Genomic DNA, 16733 nt, shown 5'->3' with positions numbered 1-16733 from the left:
AAACAATAATTATGTAGTAGAAAGAACTTTGTTAGTGAATGTGGTATCAGGAAATCTTATTAATTCACATTAGTAAGGAAGCTGAACTGGATTACAAGAGGTCTGAATAATAGGATTACTAAACTGCTCCCTTGTTAGTCTATCTGCTTCTTTCATCTCCGTATTACTCTAAACAGCTCACCAGGTAGAAGTGCTTCCAAGGGCTCAGGGCTGACACTATGAAATCCTGCATTTCTTGCCTCTTATCAATGTCCTCATCCTGATCTTTACTTATCTCAGGATTTTCAACAAAACAAATGAAAATAGTGTAACATTTGGAGAACAGTCTATTGTTGTTAAGTAGACCTAGGTTTAAATCTCTTATGATACTTATAAGCTAAAAGTGACCCAATTTATGACTAAGCATAAAAACTCAGTGACATACCTATAAGTTTGGGGAGATGGAATGGGATTTCCCCAGATTCTTGGTGGAAAACCTGTTTAAGACTGTGGCTGTAGCAACTGGGAGTCCCCCTAGTAACTCCTGGAGGTCACACCTCTCTATTCCTCTCTATTCTGAAGCATAGCTTGGCTGTGCCATGCATGATGTGGTCTCTCCTGGGTCAATCAAAGGAATGACTACTGAACCATAGGGGATACACGTGATGGGGCTATAAAGCTCCTAGATTAATTTTCTTTTCAATGGAAAAATGAGCAAAGACCCATTATTCAGTCTTGACTTGATGGAACATGAGGTGTAGGCCATAGCTAAAGCTAGTCTTCTACCCTGATGTGTTGCCCGTTCGCAATTTACAGCTTTGTGCCTCTTGCTGACCTCGTGTGGCATGTAGCTTTCCTCCAGATCCTGGTTCCTGCTGCCGTGGCTATGTTAAGTATACATAAGATCCAATAATGAGGTGTGTGTACTTGGGGGAATGAGGGAATGGTGTATTCAGAGCTTGGCGAGAATTACTACACTTTTGGCTTTGGGGCACTGAGAAGACCAGCTATCCTGAAGATAGGCAGCATGGAACAAAGAATACTCCTCTACTACAAGATTTTCCAGTTTCTTTCTTGTAACTGGATTATAGATGGTGAACAGTGAGTATATGTGCACCTGGAAGACTTAAAGGGGGCTCTCCGAAAGCAGAATAAAACCAAAGCCCTCAATGACCACAAGTTTGAAGACAGTACAGGCAAGAACTTGTCTATAAGTGGTAGGCTTGTGTCTGGGGCTGAAGTCTGTCTGCTGCAAAGGATGAAGTGGGCCATTTTGGTCACTGTGACCGTGGTGATGAAAAAGAGCCACGGGGTTGGGATGGAAGATAACCATGAATGAAGTTGTAAAGAAACCCACCGGGTCTCTCCAAATTGAATCCTGATCTGCCAAAGTGACAGGGAAGAATATCCACATAGGAACTGCCAGATCTTGTTACTAAGGCCCTCCGTCTGAGATTAAATTTTTCCTTGGGATCTTTCATAGATCACCACTGAGACCATGACGACGACTCAGGAGGGGGACCCCAACCCTTTCGCCTGCTCATTAAATACCATGGCAGACCAGGCTGGACCAGAATAGCCTGCTGCAGTATTTGCTGCCCAACTTCCCATCTGCCTGCTCACTCCTCACTTTCTTACCTCCATGACATTTTCTGCCATTGTTGTTTTTCCCTTTCACATTGATTAAAAAGTGTTGAGTTTAAAGAATTCCATTTTCTTTTGAATTATTGAATAATGTGTTATGTATAAAGTCTGTTAGTGCTGTATGGGGGACATTGGAAACTTGGATGCCTTGATGGGTATGGACTTCCTTTCACCATAATTGCCCATCAATCAATATTATCTTAAACTGGGCTGATTAACTTTTCCAAGTCCTTGAAGACTTTTCAGTTTGAATCCTTGAACTTGACAAATTCAGGGGGTAAATAGAGTGATGCAGCAAAAAACAGACTTATAGAACATGAATATTTACCTTCATTTCTGGGTCTCCAGGAAAACTTCTCTGCTTGTCTCCTACTAGGACAGCTGTGGGGTGATGGCTCCCATGTCAGTGAGGAGGGCTCTCCACACTCAACTCCTGCTAAGTCCAAACAAACCCTTAGAAGGTAAAGTGCCACCTTCCACCTATTACCATGTTCCAAGTTTCTCTGTGTTGAGGATTCTTCTTTGAATTATTGATAATAAGAACATCTACCCTGATTTGCCTAAAAAAGGAAGCAGGCTAGTCTGTTCTAGCTTGGTCTCTGCTGCAGTAAAAACTTTACAGGTTCCCCTAAATAAGGGGTATGGCCTTATTCTATGACAGCAAAAAAAAAAACCCACCCCAATCCTATCAGAGTACAATTCAACAGGCATAGCATCTGAACTTGTGACCTGTGCAAAAGGTAAGGAAGTGGGAGAGGGTGTCACTCTATTAACATATAGAGCTCAGAAGTGGGGTTGATAGCCCCTGGACCTCATCTGGGCATGGGTGTCACAAGTACCAGGTGGTACACACTGTGATAGAGTCAGGGTTTTCACAAGTCACTACAGATTGAGTTCTTCATTTAAGCCCTCCCTTGTTCCCCAGTGCAGCAGTATCAAGGTCCAGTTATAAGACCCAGGTCTGGCTTCCCAAGCAGGTGGATAAGCTAGTCATTATGATCTAAGATGCTTCCTGAGTCACACCAGGCTTGAGGTACAGCTGTTTGTGAGTCCAACTGCTTTGGACCTTATGAAGGTCATAAGGTCCAAAGTCTCACACTGAAAGATCTCACAACATGGAGTACAGACTCCAGAACGCTCAGTGAGCTGTTGGAAAAAGATGTCCCCCAGCTTGGTAGCCTAAGTTCACAACTATCCCATGTTCACATAAGCAGGCGTAGTTCCCTGAAGTGCACCTTTTGGTTAGCGGCAGCTTTCATGGCCAACAGTTTTCATAATGAATGTTTAGCTCTATCAGGGGCAGCAGGAACATAGAAGAGGGTTTTCCTGAGTCAAGATATTCTTCAAAGTCTATGGATTAGTATCCTATGGTATTAATAATTATAAACAATAATTTCTATTCATGTATTTTTGGTGAGAACTAAATGACTCCTTCTTGATGATTCCAGGCAATACTGACAATTTGACATTGGACAAGTTTCTTAACCTTTATGTTAACCTCTGCATCTGTCTGGAATATGAGGTTTATCATAGTGCCTGGTTTATAAAATTTTGAGTTAGTATGTATTAAATGCTTAGATCAATGCCTGACAAATAAGTACTTCCTAAATCCTAGCTATCATCAATTTATCCTTTTTATAAGCACTCCCATCTGCCTAAAATACTAAAGACAGGAAGGGAGGGAAAAAAGAAAGGAGCTCGAGGTTAGCCAAGGTCAAGGAGGTAGACAGGTCTGGCAAATATGTAGGCCCATGCTTAGAAGAAGTACTTGCTAGGAAAGATCCTACAGTGATATAGGTTACAAAAAGCATAGGCCAAACTCTCCCTGTATTAGCAGACAAGAGGCAGGACTCAAGCCACTTCACACTGAGGAATGGACTTGGGGGTATGGCCAAGGACTGTCACAGGTGCAGAGAGCCTCAGGCAATGTGTTTAAAAACAAACTACACCTTTACCCATATAGTCTGTTTTGTAACCTTTAAAGTCTTTAAGCATTACTGTCCGTTTATCATAATTTTTTAGTTCCCCCTCAAAACTTCTGTGCTTTTAAGTCTAAATTCATTTTAGATCTCATTTTTTTCAATCACCACACTGTTGTCCATGTCCATGAGTTCTTTTCCCTCTTACCCAATCCCTTCACCCCTCCTACCCCCCCCCCACGCTGTTGGCCTGCTCTCTATCTATGAGTCTGTCTTTATTTTGCTCGTTAGGTCAGTTTGTTCATTAGATTCCACATTCGAGTGGAATCATATGGTACTTATATGGTACTTGTCTTTCTCTGACTGGCTATTTCACTTAGCATAATGTTCTCTAGGTCCATTCATGCTGTTGCACAGGACAAAGTTTTCTTTTTTTTACGGCCAAGTAGTATACCATTGTGTAAATGTATCATAGTTTTTTTTTGTACTCATCTTCTGATGGACACTGTTGGTAGAAATGCAGACTGATATAGCAGACTGATATAGCCATTGCAGTGAGCAATATAGACTTACTTCAAAAAATTAAAAATGTAACTGCCTTATGACCCAGCAATTATATTTCTGGGAATTTATTGAAGAAACTCGAAACACTAATTCAAAAGAATATATGCACCCCTATGTTCATTGCAGCGTTATTTACAATAGCCAAGATTTGGAAGCAACCCAGATGTCCATCAGTAAATTCATTTTAGATATTTAAAAACCATGTAAATGTGCCTTATTATCAGTATTATAAATATTTTAAAATGTGAACAGTACGTACGGTATGATTCCTTGAAAAATATGTATTTGTACACAAAAATATTCTCAAAAACCCAAAGAAGCAGTAAAGCAAATTCTTGACCACCAAAATTATCAAACACATGAAAAGCTAGTGATTGGAAATAATCATTTTCGACTAATTTGTCATGTTGAAGAATTTTTTATTGCAACCAATTTGTTTTCTACCAAACTCTTCTGCCCATATTATCTCCTGCTAGCAGAAACCCAGAGAAGCCAACTGATTAGGATTATGGTGCAGACTGCAGGCCAGTGAGATTAAGGGAAGAGTCAAAACAGAGCAGGAAGAGGTCAGGGCGGGGCTTGGAGAGCATCACACCAACCCGGAGTGAGCCTTCCCTCAAGGACTGGGAGTTTATCTCAGGTCCAGATCCAGCCATTGGGAAGCAGCAGGACTACACTTGACAGGACATGAAACTAGAGAAAGACGTTCTGAATGAGAGTTCTGGCCTTTAAAGAAAGAATTAGCATTTTTTAGAATCAGCATTATCTTCTTTATCCTAGGTATCTGCTTGGCAATCTTTTTCATGTGAGGGGGGCCCCCAAAAAAAACTGGAATTATCTTCTGGAGGGCGAGCCCCTTGTAATACATGCTTCCCTCGTTAGGCAAGTTTTCTAGGAACGCATCTGTATCAGTGTACCATCTGGCATTGTTGTGAGAGGCTGTGTTTGGCTTCGGTGAATTTTTTTTTTGAAGACTCTTTCAATGCATTTGCCCATTTCATGGGGGGTGATTTTCGAGCGTAACTGCCCACACCATGCTGAGTATTCAACAGTTCTTGACAAAAAATGGCATAACCCCCCACCCTCCCTATTCACCCAATCTCTCTCCTTCCCCAGATGAAAAAAGTCTTTAAAGAGAGATGTTTTGCCGATGTGGAAGAGGTAAAACATAGCAGAAGCACTAAAAAGCATCAAAATTGAAGAGTTCAGAAACTGTTTTGAGCAGTGGAAAAAAGTCTCGATCGGTGTATTGCATCAAATGGAGAGGACTATGAAGGTGGGTAAAGTTTAAACATGTTAGAATACACAATTTTTTACAGATAGATTACTGGTTTTTTTGGTTCCCCCCCATACATGGTACAAAAGCAAATTTCATTTTCATTTCCCTTATTAAATTATTATGAATTGTAAATGGGGGAGTGTTCTTAATTAAGTATTATTGCATTTAAAAAATCCCTTCCTGACTGTTTGGTGATATGGAGATAACAGTACCTTCTTATTTCCTACCTCACAGATATGGTGGAGTAACTGAGAGAATGTAAGTGAAGTAGTTGAGTTCCAGAGTAAGTACTCTGTAACTTTATTATTCTCCTTTTCCACATAAAGCAATTGAGTAACTTTCACAGCTTGAATAGTAACCAGTTATGAATTTTCAAATTTTACATTTGCATTGCTTATCCCATTACTAATTTCTGAAGCTGTAACTCTTACCTTGAAATCTCCAGAAGTTTTGCTCACTGAACAAGCTTGTGAACAGTAGATCACCATGTCTCATCCAGTCTATCAGCCTTTAAAACAAAAAGTGAATCTGGGGAATTTTGTGACAAAGACAAAAGCTACTAGAGCAAGCACCATGCCTTCTCTGATTTTGAAAAGACCCCAAAATAAAATTTGTCTTTTAAAGATTGCACTTGTCACAGTAAGACCTTGGTGCCTGGAGATCTGGTTCTTATGATCATGCCATTTATCAGATGTGTGGCCTTAGAAAATCTTTTAGCTTCTCTGGGCTCGAATTTCCATTTTTATAAAATGTGTCAGTGTTGGGGGTTATGCTAAATGATTTTGAACCTCCTCTCAGCTCTAAATTTCTGATTGTATGCTTAGTAGTTCATTTCTTCACCGTCTCATGGATTAATCAGAAAGAAAACCTGTCAGAAAAGCAAGAATGTTACTTGTATCATTTCATCATTTTTGCCAGCTCACCCCCCTTCTACTTTTTAAAACCTTGGTGTTGCTTTTGATCCTTGCCTCTTATATACTTTATGGGCAAATTATAGTAATATTCATTTGTAAGCATTTGTAGAATGCTGTCCAAGTTTTACTAATCACTTTTGCAAGTACTAATTGACTGATTATCACAACAGCTCAGGCTGGCAGATGTTACCTTTAATTTACTTGGTAAAGAAACTGAGGCCAGAATAGTTCAGTGAATTAACCATCCAAAGTAACAGAGATAGTAAGTTATGGGGGCAAAGCCTATACTCTCTCCACAACAGTACAGTTCCTTCTAGGGGCAGATCCAGATGCTGTGGGGCCTCAGGAATGTATAATTTTGGTGAACATCTTCAAGACAAGGAATAAAAAATTGCAATAAATGCCAAGTAAGATACTATGAGCAGATTGTTAGGGGTCTTATCAAGTGAGGGGCCTTAAGAATTCAGATTCATGGTTTTCCATCACGATACTTTTATTTAGTGCTTACTATATGACAGACACTGAAGTCAATACTAACTTTATTATCATATGAACCCTATGAGGTAGATACTATCCTTGTTTGACAAAGCAGAAAATGAGGCTCAGAGGTAAAAGGAGTTGCCTGAGGACACAGAGCTAGGAAATGCCAAGTTGGAACTGAGGAAACCTGGCTTCCAGGTCCACGTTGTCAATCTACCACACTATGCTTCTCTACGAGCCTTCTTTTGAGGTTTCCTGTGATTCATCTTATTCCCACGACAAGCCACTACATGTTCAGGCCCTGTTAAGTTCTGGTCTGTCCCTGATAAGTCTCCTTAACTCATCTCCCCTACCATCTATCCTAAATGCTGTTGCCACCCTAACAACCCTAAACCACTGCTGTTCTAAGTCCCAGTCACCCCAATGACCTGAGGTGCCTTTAGGCAATTATCACTCATAAGCAGTACTTGGCCCAAGATTCTAAACTGTCTTCTACTAACAAGTTGAACTATCACTGAAAGCTTTTCATTTTTTTTGAAAGAGACCTAGTGGGTGAGAGAAAAGCACACGGGAGCCCTCAGACCTGGGTCCCTCATCCCCATACCACCACAATCTCAGGTTCTTCATTTGCAAAACAAATACTTAAGGCCAACCCCACAGGGCTGTCAGGATTAAACGAGGACAGGGTTGGGGCATACATCAAAAGGTGGTTGATTTCTGTCCCACTCCATCTTCCCAAACAACTCCAAAGCTCTTGGGAGGCAGGGGCCTGGGCTCATACATTTTTGATATTTTCTAAAATCCTGTCCTGGCTGGGTAGCACAGCTAACTTAAGAGCATCGTCCTCATATGTCAAGGTTGCAGATTCAATCTCTAGTCAGGGCACATAAAAGAATTAACCAATGAATGCACAAATAAGTGGAACAACAAATCGGTGTCTCTCTCTCAAATCAACTTTTAAAACAAGTCCTGGACATCAGAGACACTCCGTGATTATACACTTTGGTATCTGAACTTGCTCAAGAACCTACCATGGCTCTTTTGACAGAATCAGATCTTGGACTGGAGTTGCCCACTTACTGTGATCTCTGGAAAGTTACTTAACCTCTCTGAGCCTCAGGTCCCTCATTTGTTAAATGTTAACAGTAGTAGTGAGGCAGGATAGTAAGAAGCTAAGAGAATTCCTTGGAGAGTAGTTTGGGGAAACTGAGACAGACAACTAGCTGAGCAATTTACAGCCAGACAGGTCACCTCCCTAGAGATAACATCCAGGCCTCGGTTATATTTCAGCTCCAGGCCCAGAAAAGCAGCAAAATGAGTCCAGCTGCAGTGAGGAATGACAATCCCCACCCCCACCCCCAGCGCCGATCAATCAGTAGAGACAACGAACCTGAAAGAGCACACCTGGAAAACTGGTGCATATTCTGCTAAAGCCCTAACCCTATACCTCCTGTAAAATTCCCACCTGCAAGAGAACTGAAGGCCTCAAGACCAAGGACCCGGGGCACTCCTCACGTTTCCCTTCCCCTTTTTCTTCCCCCACAGGTACAAGTCTTCTAAGCTCTAAGAGACCTCACGAGACTTGCAACCAGGGGAGCAATGGGCAGCGGCAGCCCATCTGGACTAACCCTCTGAACCTGTTTCCAAAGCCCCCTTTTTCCACTACCCAGTGAGCTAAAGCAGCCCCGCCTAGGCTCTCTCCGGTAGCTTCTCCTATCCTACGCCCTTCCTCGTTTCACTGTCCCCAGCTTTGGGCTCCTATTGTGAAATCTTTCCTGCCTGAAGTCAAGAACCCACATGCTACAGGCCAGGGGGAGGCAGTCCCACTCTGGGTCAGGTCGCCTTTCCAGTAACCGTAGTACCTACCTCATAGGGTTGTGAGGGTAATTCAGGGGAACTGCTAAGCATATAATCAGCCCTTCCAAACTGTTAGCCATTATTATACTTAGTCCCAAACATTCAGTGTCCATAAAAACTATGGCCTCACCCTTCAATTCCATTTGCCCATCCTTCAGATATACACAACCATCCCCTCTTGGGACCAGTGTGGTCACCCTTAGACCCTCTCTGCTTTCCTGACTTCCGTGTTTAATTCCCACCATTCATCAAATGCCACAGGCCAGGCTCTATAGTAAGAAAGTTCCATATATTCTCTCGCCAAAACCACCAAAAGCGCCTACGAGGCCGGTTCTATCACTGCGGCCGGTTTAGAGAACAGGAAACAGGCCCTGAGGATTTCAGCGGCTTCCCCGAGGTCAGGGGACTCCAGGGGCGACGCCACAGCCCGCGCTCTCAACCGCCGCCCCTCCGCCTCTTCCCCAAGGTCCCCGCGCCCATTCCAACCCAGCCCGGTCCCTCCACTGCCGGGCGCCTCCCCGCGCCTCCGCGCGCGCATCGCCCCCACACCTGAGTCAGGCCCCCGGGGACGCGCCACGTCCGGCCGCGGCGGCTTCCCCCTTTCCTACGTCAGAAGCCCGGGGTGAGGCCGACGTCTGTGTGCCACACGCGTGCAGGTCTCCACGACCTCCTCGGACGATGGAGGGGCGACTACCTCCGTGGAGAAAGGGGTCTCTGTCCCCGCCATTGAGCTGGGGACCGGCGCGCGGGTCTCGCCTGGCTGCAGGTCACGTGGCGAGGAGGGGGCGCCGGCGCGCGAGAGCGAGAGCGCGCCCGGGAGCGCGCGCCTGCGCCCGAAACCCTGTGGAGGCGCGAGTGGCAGTTGGAGTGTTAAGTCTGGAGGTGGGGGAGGGGGGGGCGGCGGCCGGGAAGGCTGACTCCGCCCCCCTTGCGCATGCTCCGGCCCCCCCCCCCCCCCATAACCCCGCAGGTTATAAAGCCTCCTCGCCGGCCCGGCCCGACAAAGTGCTGGCGAGCGGCGAGGTGACTAGCCGGCAGCGTGGGTGCTGGAGGGAGTCGAGGAGGCAGCGGGCGAAGGACGCGACCTGGGCCCTGGGCCTCGCGGAGCTCCGGCCGCGCCGCCTCTTCGCCTCGTCACGCACACGCTTGACGCCGGAGCCGCGCATAACGGTTAGTTGGGTAATCGCCCGCGGCGCGGGGTGCGGACCCCGGGGTGCTTTAGCTGCCTCTGGAAGGGAGCCTCGGGCAAGCGGGGACCTTGGTCTCCAGGGAAGGGAGGCGGCCCGGTAGGGGCAAGTGGCCGAGAGCAGCCGCGTGGTCCCGGAGCGCCGCGTTGGGCGAGGAGACCTTGAGGCGCTGGGGACGGCGCCTCTCCCAGCCGAACTGCGGCCCCCGTGGTCAGGTGCCAGCCACCGGCCTGGCCGAGAAGTTGGCTCCTGGTACCGGTGACCTTGGGGAAGTCGTTTCCCCACTAGTCTTCAGGAGGCTCCTTAAGAGATGCTTTTGCTCTGAAAAAGGGACGACGTGGGGGTGACTCACGTGGTGCCTCCAGACTCTCTTGGCCGCACTCTGCTCCGAGGAAAGGGACTCGCTCGGGCGGGAGTTATTTTGGACTCGTGGCATGCCCGTCCCAACCTCCTCGGCCAGCCAATCCTGGTTCCACCTGGTAACTGGCGATAGTGGTTTGGAAATCTGCAGTCCGCGCGGCCAAGGCGTGACTGCAGGGTTCGAGTGGACTTTGCCAGGAGGACACTGCTGACGGGGGCTCTTTGTCATTCAACCTGTGGCTGCAGCACGTCAGCCGCAGCGCGCGCGGTCCTCGGGGCGACCCTGTTGAGGAATCTGAAGGATAGCGTTACACTTGGTTAGATGCGTGCTTTTCGTCCCAAGTACATCCTCTTCTTCCACGTGCATTTTAACGTTTCATTTCTTTGTCTTGACTTATTTGTTGCGACAAACACTTGCTGAAACTAGTGAGTAATTTATCTTAACAAACTCTTGACTGCTTTAGCCGAGTTTCCAGGGTCTGCTTATAAACTAGGCGTCTAACTGATAACAGTGAAATGTTTACAAGCCACTTTATCGCAACTAGTTTTGAAAATTTTTTTCAAACAGCATGGTTTCGAAATAAAACGTGTACATGTCAATGCCCTGGTAAAATAAACGTGGGATTAGTAACTACTGGAATGTTGTGATAGGAATTATGTGAGAGCTTGGGAAGAGTGTGAGTAGGAATTAGCCATTAATAATTTTGATGTCAGCTCTCAGCCTAGTGAGGTGAAGCAGAGTCTGTGTATCTTAAGCTTTTTAGTTAAGCATTCAATAGTACCCATAAGTCCAAGGCTTACACTCTGAGGTAGAGTGCCTTCAAACTGCCTTAGAAATGATAGAGAACTCAAGACATCTAGCCCCTAAAACAGGTACTGGGTATTACTTAAGCAGAAGTTGAGCATACTTAGTAACTGAGGGTATAGCTAGATGCTGTTCTTTCATGGGACTGCAGTGACCCTTGTTAAATATGCAAGTTACTGGTCTGGGGAGCATTTTGTGAGATTTTTATAGCTGAGTAGGTTTAAAGGTTTAGTTGTAAGCTTAACATAATAGGCTATAACATGCCTAACCAGATTAAAAAGGAAGAAAAAGATCATAACCACCATAAGATGAAACCAACAGATTGGTATTTCAATTGTTTACAAATCTTTTGGCCTTTTAAATATTAATGCATATAATATTAACTCTGGAAAAGATCTTAATGAACAGTAGTGAGTTCCCCTTATTTTACAGAATAGGAAACTGAGGTTGGAGAGGGTGTGATTTATCATCCTAGTTCTTGTTAATAGTTGGGTGGGAATTATGTGTTCTGACTCCCATTGGAAAATCAGGTGGCACTCCATAAAACTGGGTGTAAATGATTTTTGATATCTGAAAATTGATATTTTGAGTAATAACTTTTCTCAGCTTAAATCCTTCTTTCCCATTGTGTCTTCAACCCATAGTTTGCATTCCTGTGCAGGATTTAGGTAGTATGTAAATGCCTACATGGCCATTCTGGTTTTGTTGCAGATGAGAAATAGGAAGATGGGACTTGGATATGAGAAAAAACAGACCAGAGAGTTGTGAATTTTTAGGTGTTTAGCAATCTGTTAATAGCTACCAGGCATTATGAAAGACTTAGGATATAATATTTCCTTTCAGAGCTTTATTCTCACTCTAAAAGTTTTTAAACTGTATTTTGAAATATGTATTTCTTCTATCCCTTTTTAGTAAATTCTTGTACACATAGGAATTGTTTAATAAAATCCCTTGAGCAAATCTGCATGTCATTGTTACGCCACCTTTGATCCTCATGTCAAATTAAGAACTAAGTTGTTGTTTAGTAAGGGACAGACTGCAAACATGCATTAAAAGTGAATATTGTTTGTCTAGTACAGTGATTTTCAACCGGTTTTAAAAAAGAATTTTTAAAACATGCAATACCTGACTCTTTAGTCATGGGCACTAACTTGTTTTCCCTTAGATTGCCAAATTAAAAAATGATAACAGCCAAAACAACAATAGCCATCCTATGTAAACGAATCAAAATTACACCAATTTTTTTGTCATATCAGCAAAAAAAATAATTTTTTGGTGTGCCACAGTTTTACTAATTAGTTTATGTGTGCCATGAGTTGAAAGAGATTGAAAATAACTGGCCTAATATTAAAACATTATCCACCATTCACAAGTGTTTACGTATTTTAGAATACATTCATAGACACTAAAGATGGATCAAGAAAAAATGTCAGCATTGCTACCTCAAAATATACTCCAGTTAAAACTTACATAGCCTTTTTCACTGCTGACAGTGTGTATAAATCTTAAGACTATGTTGTCGTTAAGATAATTAATTGTCAATGCCTTTATTAGAAATATGGGTTTGAAATGAGTGCTTTATTTTCTTGGAAAATACTGTAGTTGTTAACCACTCCTCTTTCATCTCCTTCATTAAGTAGTTTTCTAGGTGGCAGAGGAAATACAAACATTATACAACCACAGTAGACTGATAATAAGGATGTGTTATTTCTAATAACAGAGCAAGTATTTCAGACCTGAGGTTCATCGACCTCTTTAGGATTCCCCTAGTTTAGCATAATAAAAGCTTGCATCTAAGGTTGGGAAGCTGTTGAAGACAAGATCTGAAGCAATTTCAAGCATATTTGCTGATGCACCCAAAAGAGGACAAGAAAATCCCACAGGTCAGTGAAGATGCCCATTGTTTTATTTAATTTACTGCACTTAAATAGAACTCCTTTGGAAACAGTAATTTTAAGTTACACAAACGTACACTTTATTAATACAAAGGGAAAATTATTCTGCCTGAACTTGTGATAATCATTGTATTCTCCCTTTTGCATTTTGTTTCCTCTCATCTGTGAGATCAGAATCTATAATGACTTAGTACACAAGAGTCAATGACCAAAGGATTTACATAATGTGTGACATCATGATTACATATGCTGTGACATGATTTGTGTGCCATGTTGCATCACAGGATCTGGCTAACGTGACTCTTACATCAGAAGTGATTGGATATAACAATGTGCTTTTAAAAAACAAATTAGATAAGATCTTGTAATAACCACAGTAATTTTGAAGTAGTGATAATTTTAAGCAATTTCAAGATAGCTGTAAGCATTGTGTCAGGATATGAAAATGTGTTCACAGGTACTCCTAATGCTACTATAGATTGTTGTCTACATTCACAGTTGAAATAAATTCTAAACTTTACTTAGAGATTGATTGAAAGATGTCATTTTTTTACCCCAACCAAGTTCACAAGACTACTTGAATTCCATCTACCATAGAGAATCAATCTGCAGATTCCAGATTAAAAACCCCTGATAGGGGAACAAAAGAGAAAGTTAATAAAATAAAAACTTTGGGTATTCTCAATAAGGCAACTTATAAAAAATGCTATTACTGTCCAAAATAGTTTAAAATACCAGAGCAGTATCATCAGGCTTTTCGTTCATTCAGTAATCAACATCACAGGGGAGAAATTTTTCAGCCAATGATGCAGCCTATATGCCTGTATATTTTGAGGAATTTCTCCTTTATACAAGAGCTAGTCATTGTAATCAAATCAGATTCAACAAAATTATGAGTTGTGATTAGCAATAGGGTAGTGGGGACAACCAATAGAGCTGGGTCCTACTGCTTCTGCATAAATGATCCAGCGGCACTCTGCAAAGGCTCAGCCCTTCCAGCCAGCCTCACTGTTGTAGTAGATGTGAACTCCTGCTGTTATTGTGTATACTGCAACCCCCAACGAGAATCACCGTTTTCATAAGATCATTATTTTGTTTTGATTACTTCACTGCATGATACTGTCAAGTAAAAAAATGTCCAAACTTGTAGAGAAATCTTAAGGAGTTTGAGCACAGGAACAATGGACAGGGCTTGCTTAAGGCAAAGATAAAATCTTCTACTAAAATAGTTATATGCTTGGGGCTTGACCATGACCTGTCCAGTTAGGAATTTATGACCAGATTACCCTGTGAGGTTACTTAGAAGCCTTTTTTCATCCACAACTCCAGGGCTCAAAATTTACCATTTAAGCTAGTCTTCCTGACATATGGACACATTATAAAATGAATCCTACAACCAAAAAGGAAAAGAGGGGAAAAAATGCAGAGAAAAAAGCATGGAAAAAATTTTCAACTCACTAGGGCAAATTAAAGGAAAAATAAACATATACAACTTTAAAAGGTAACTTGGAGCCATAAATTGTGCAATAGCAGACTTAAATTAATCCAGACAAATACTAAATGTGGGTAGGCACTGGAAAGCCTTGAGAAATTTTTGACAGAGAAAGGACACAGTCAGAACTGGCACCATATTACAGTACAGATTGGAGAAAGGTGATGGCAATCCTAAAAGGTAAAAGCCCCCTGGCCAATCGACCAATCGTGGCAGCAACCTAAACTGGGTAGCAGTAATAAGAATGAAAATGGGGGAAGAATGGACATAAGAGATTACAAAGGGGAGATGGGTTTGGCACTTAATTGCATTTGGTAGGGCAGAGGACCCACTGGAGAAGTATTATGATGGCTCAGGTTTTAAGCCTGGCTGTTTGGAAGAATGGTGGACAGAAGACAAGACTAGGGATAGAGGAAAAGGGGAAATTGAGAAGAGGCAGAGATAATGAGCTTTAAAAAGCACTTAAAAAGTTTGAAATGCCCAAGAGGTACCTGGAAAAGAAGATCATTTATTAAAAGTAGTCAATTCTTGTCTTCAAGGAATTTAAAATCTGTAATACTGTTACAGCTAGACATTTAGATTTGGTAGTGATTCTACCAGGAATACTCCCAATAGATAAGGTCTTCAGGGAAAAAACATTACAGATGGCCAACAGAGAAATGCAAATTAAAACCACAATGAGATATCACCTCACACAGTCAGAATGGCCATCATTCATAAATCAACAAATAGCCCCTGCTGGTGTGGCTCTATGGACTGCAAGCCAAAGGGTCGCCTGTTGGATTCCCAGTCAGGGCACATGCCTGGGTTGTAGGCCAGGTCCCCAATAGGGGGCGTGCAAGAGTCAACCACACACTGATGTTTCTCTCCCTCTCTTCTTCCATCCCTCTCTGTCTAAAAATAAATAAATGAAATCTTTTTAAAAAATCATGTTAAAAGAACAAATGAATCAATCAACAAAAAACAAATGTTGGTGAGGATATGGAGAAAGGGAAGCCCTTTTGCACTGTTGTAGGAACACAGATTTGTGCAGCGACTGTGGAAAGCAGTATGGAGATACTGCCTCAAAAAATTAAAAATGTAACTGCTTATGACCTGGTGATTATATTTCGGGGAATTTATCCAAAGAAACCCAAAACACTAATTCGAAAGAATATAAGCACCCCTGTGTTCATTGCAGTGCTATTTACTATCACCAAGATTGGAAGCAGCCCAAGTGTCCATTAGTAGATGAGTGGATAAAACAACTATGGGGCAGTTAAACAATGGACTACTACTCAGCCATAAAAAGGGGAGACAATTTTTACCCTTTGCAACAGCATGGATGGACCTGGTAAACATTATGCTAAGTGAAATAAACCAGAGAAAGACAAATACCATATGATTTCACTCACATGTGGAGTATAATGAACAAACTGAACTAACAAGCAAAATAGAGACAGACTCACAGATAGAGAGCAGGCTGACAGCTCTGGGGGTGGGAGTGGGGGACATTGGTTAGTGGAGGAACGGAGGAAAAAGGACTCATGGACTGCAGGGTGGGGACAAGAGTGGGAATTAAGGAAGATAAATGGTAGTTGGAAAAATAGAGTAAAAAATAAATTTTAACTGTAATAGCATAATCAATAATATAAATAAATTTTTTTTAAAGAATAAACAGAAAAGACCAAAAGAAATCCTATCAATTTAAGAACGAAAATTCTAAATATTACAAATACTGAAAACCTTTTGAAATGTTAATATCAAGTGATAAAACATTTTAACAAAATACTGGCTTTTAAAGAAGAAGTACCCTGAAACTTTTAAATACATTTTCCCAAAAGCATGGTGTTTTAGTCATTTGCATTAAAACACACAAACTTGAACTTGCCCTTCCTATTCCATAGAGAAAGGGGGGTAGCCTTTAGATTAAAAGACATACCAACCAAATGTAATCTGTGACCTTGCTTGTACCCCAAATCAAACATTATTTAAAACAATTTAGGGAAATTTGAACACTGACTGTTTATTTGGTGATGTTAATTTTTAAAGGTGGGATTAATGGTATTGTGTTTATGATTTTTTTAAAGAGTCGTATCTTTTAGAGATACAGTGGTACCTTGGTATTCATCCTTAATTTGTTCTGGAACTCATGATGAGTGCTGGAACCACAGAGTGCCGAAGGATGGAGCATTTTCTTTTGTGGGTGTGGGGGGTGCTGGCGTCATGACTCATGTAAGTACTAACAAATACGACAAGTCCCAAGCAAGCGCTGAGTGCTGAAACATTTTTTTTTTCTTGTCAAAATAAGACAAATACAGAGTTTCACGAGTTCCGAAGCTGACGAGTACCAGGTATGGCTGAAGTAGGTAGGGATAT

General features: G+C 42.2%; 1 protein-coding gene and 1 long non-coding RNA gene across 3 annotated transcripts in view; one reads left to right on the top strand and one right to left on the bottom strand.

Annotated features, from left to right (window-relative positions):
* Window positions 1-4510: 4510 nt before the first annotated feature.
* On the bottom strand, window positions 4511-10942 carry LOC139440453 (uncharacterized). Of its 2 annotated transcripts, none has more exons than XR_011650699.1 (4): window positions 10176-10942; window positions 9186-9477; window positions 5817-5893; window positions 4511-5374 (listed from the first exon to the last, which is right to left on the bottom strand). It is a non-coding gene; the product is annotated as an uncharacterized lncRNA (long non-coding RNA). The 2 variants fall into 2 exon arrangements; XR_011650698.1 differs by having other exon boundaries at window positions 4511-4799; window positions 10176-10936.
* Window positions 9620-16733, top strand: part of SLC16A1 (solute carrier family 16 member 1) — a 36984-nt gene continuing 29870 nt past the window's right edge. Inside the window, exon 1 of the mRNA XM_045203745.3 lies at window positions 9620-9806. The gene's annotated coding sequence lies outside the window, so the exon portion shown is untranslated. The remainder of the gene's footprint in view (window positions 9807-16733) is intronic.

This window comes from Desmodus rotundus, chromosome 12, assembly GCF_022682495.2.
Source record: "Desmodus rotundus isolate HL8 chromosome 12, HLdesRot8A.1, whole genome shotgun sequence".
Lineage (NCBI taxonomy): Eukaryota > Metazoa > Chordata > Mammalia > Chiroptera > Phyllostomidae > Desmodus > Desmodus rotundus.
This window is presented reverse-complemented; position numbering and strand designations above follow the sequence as displayed.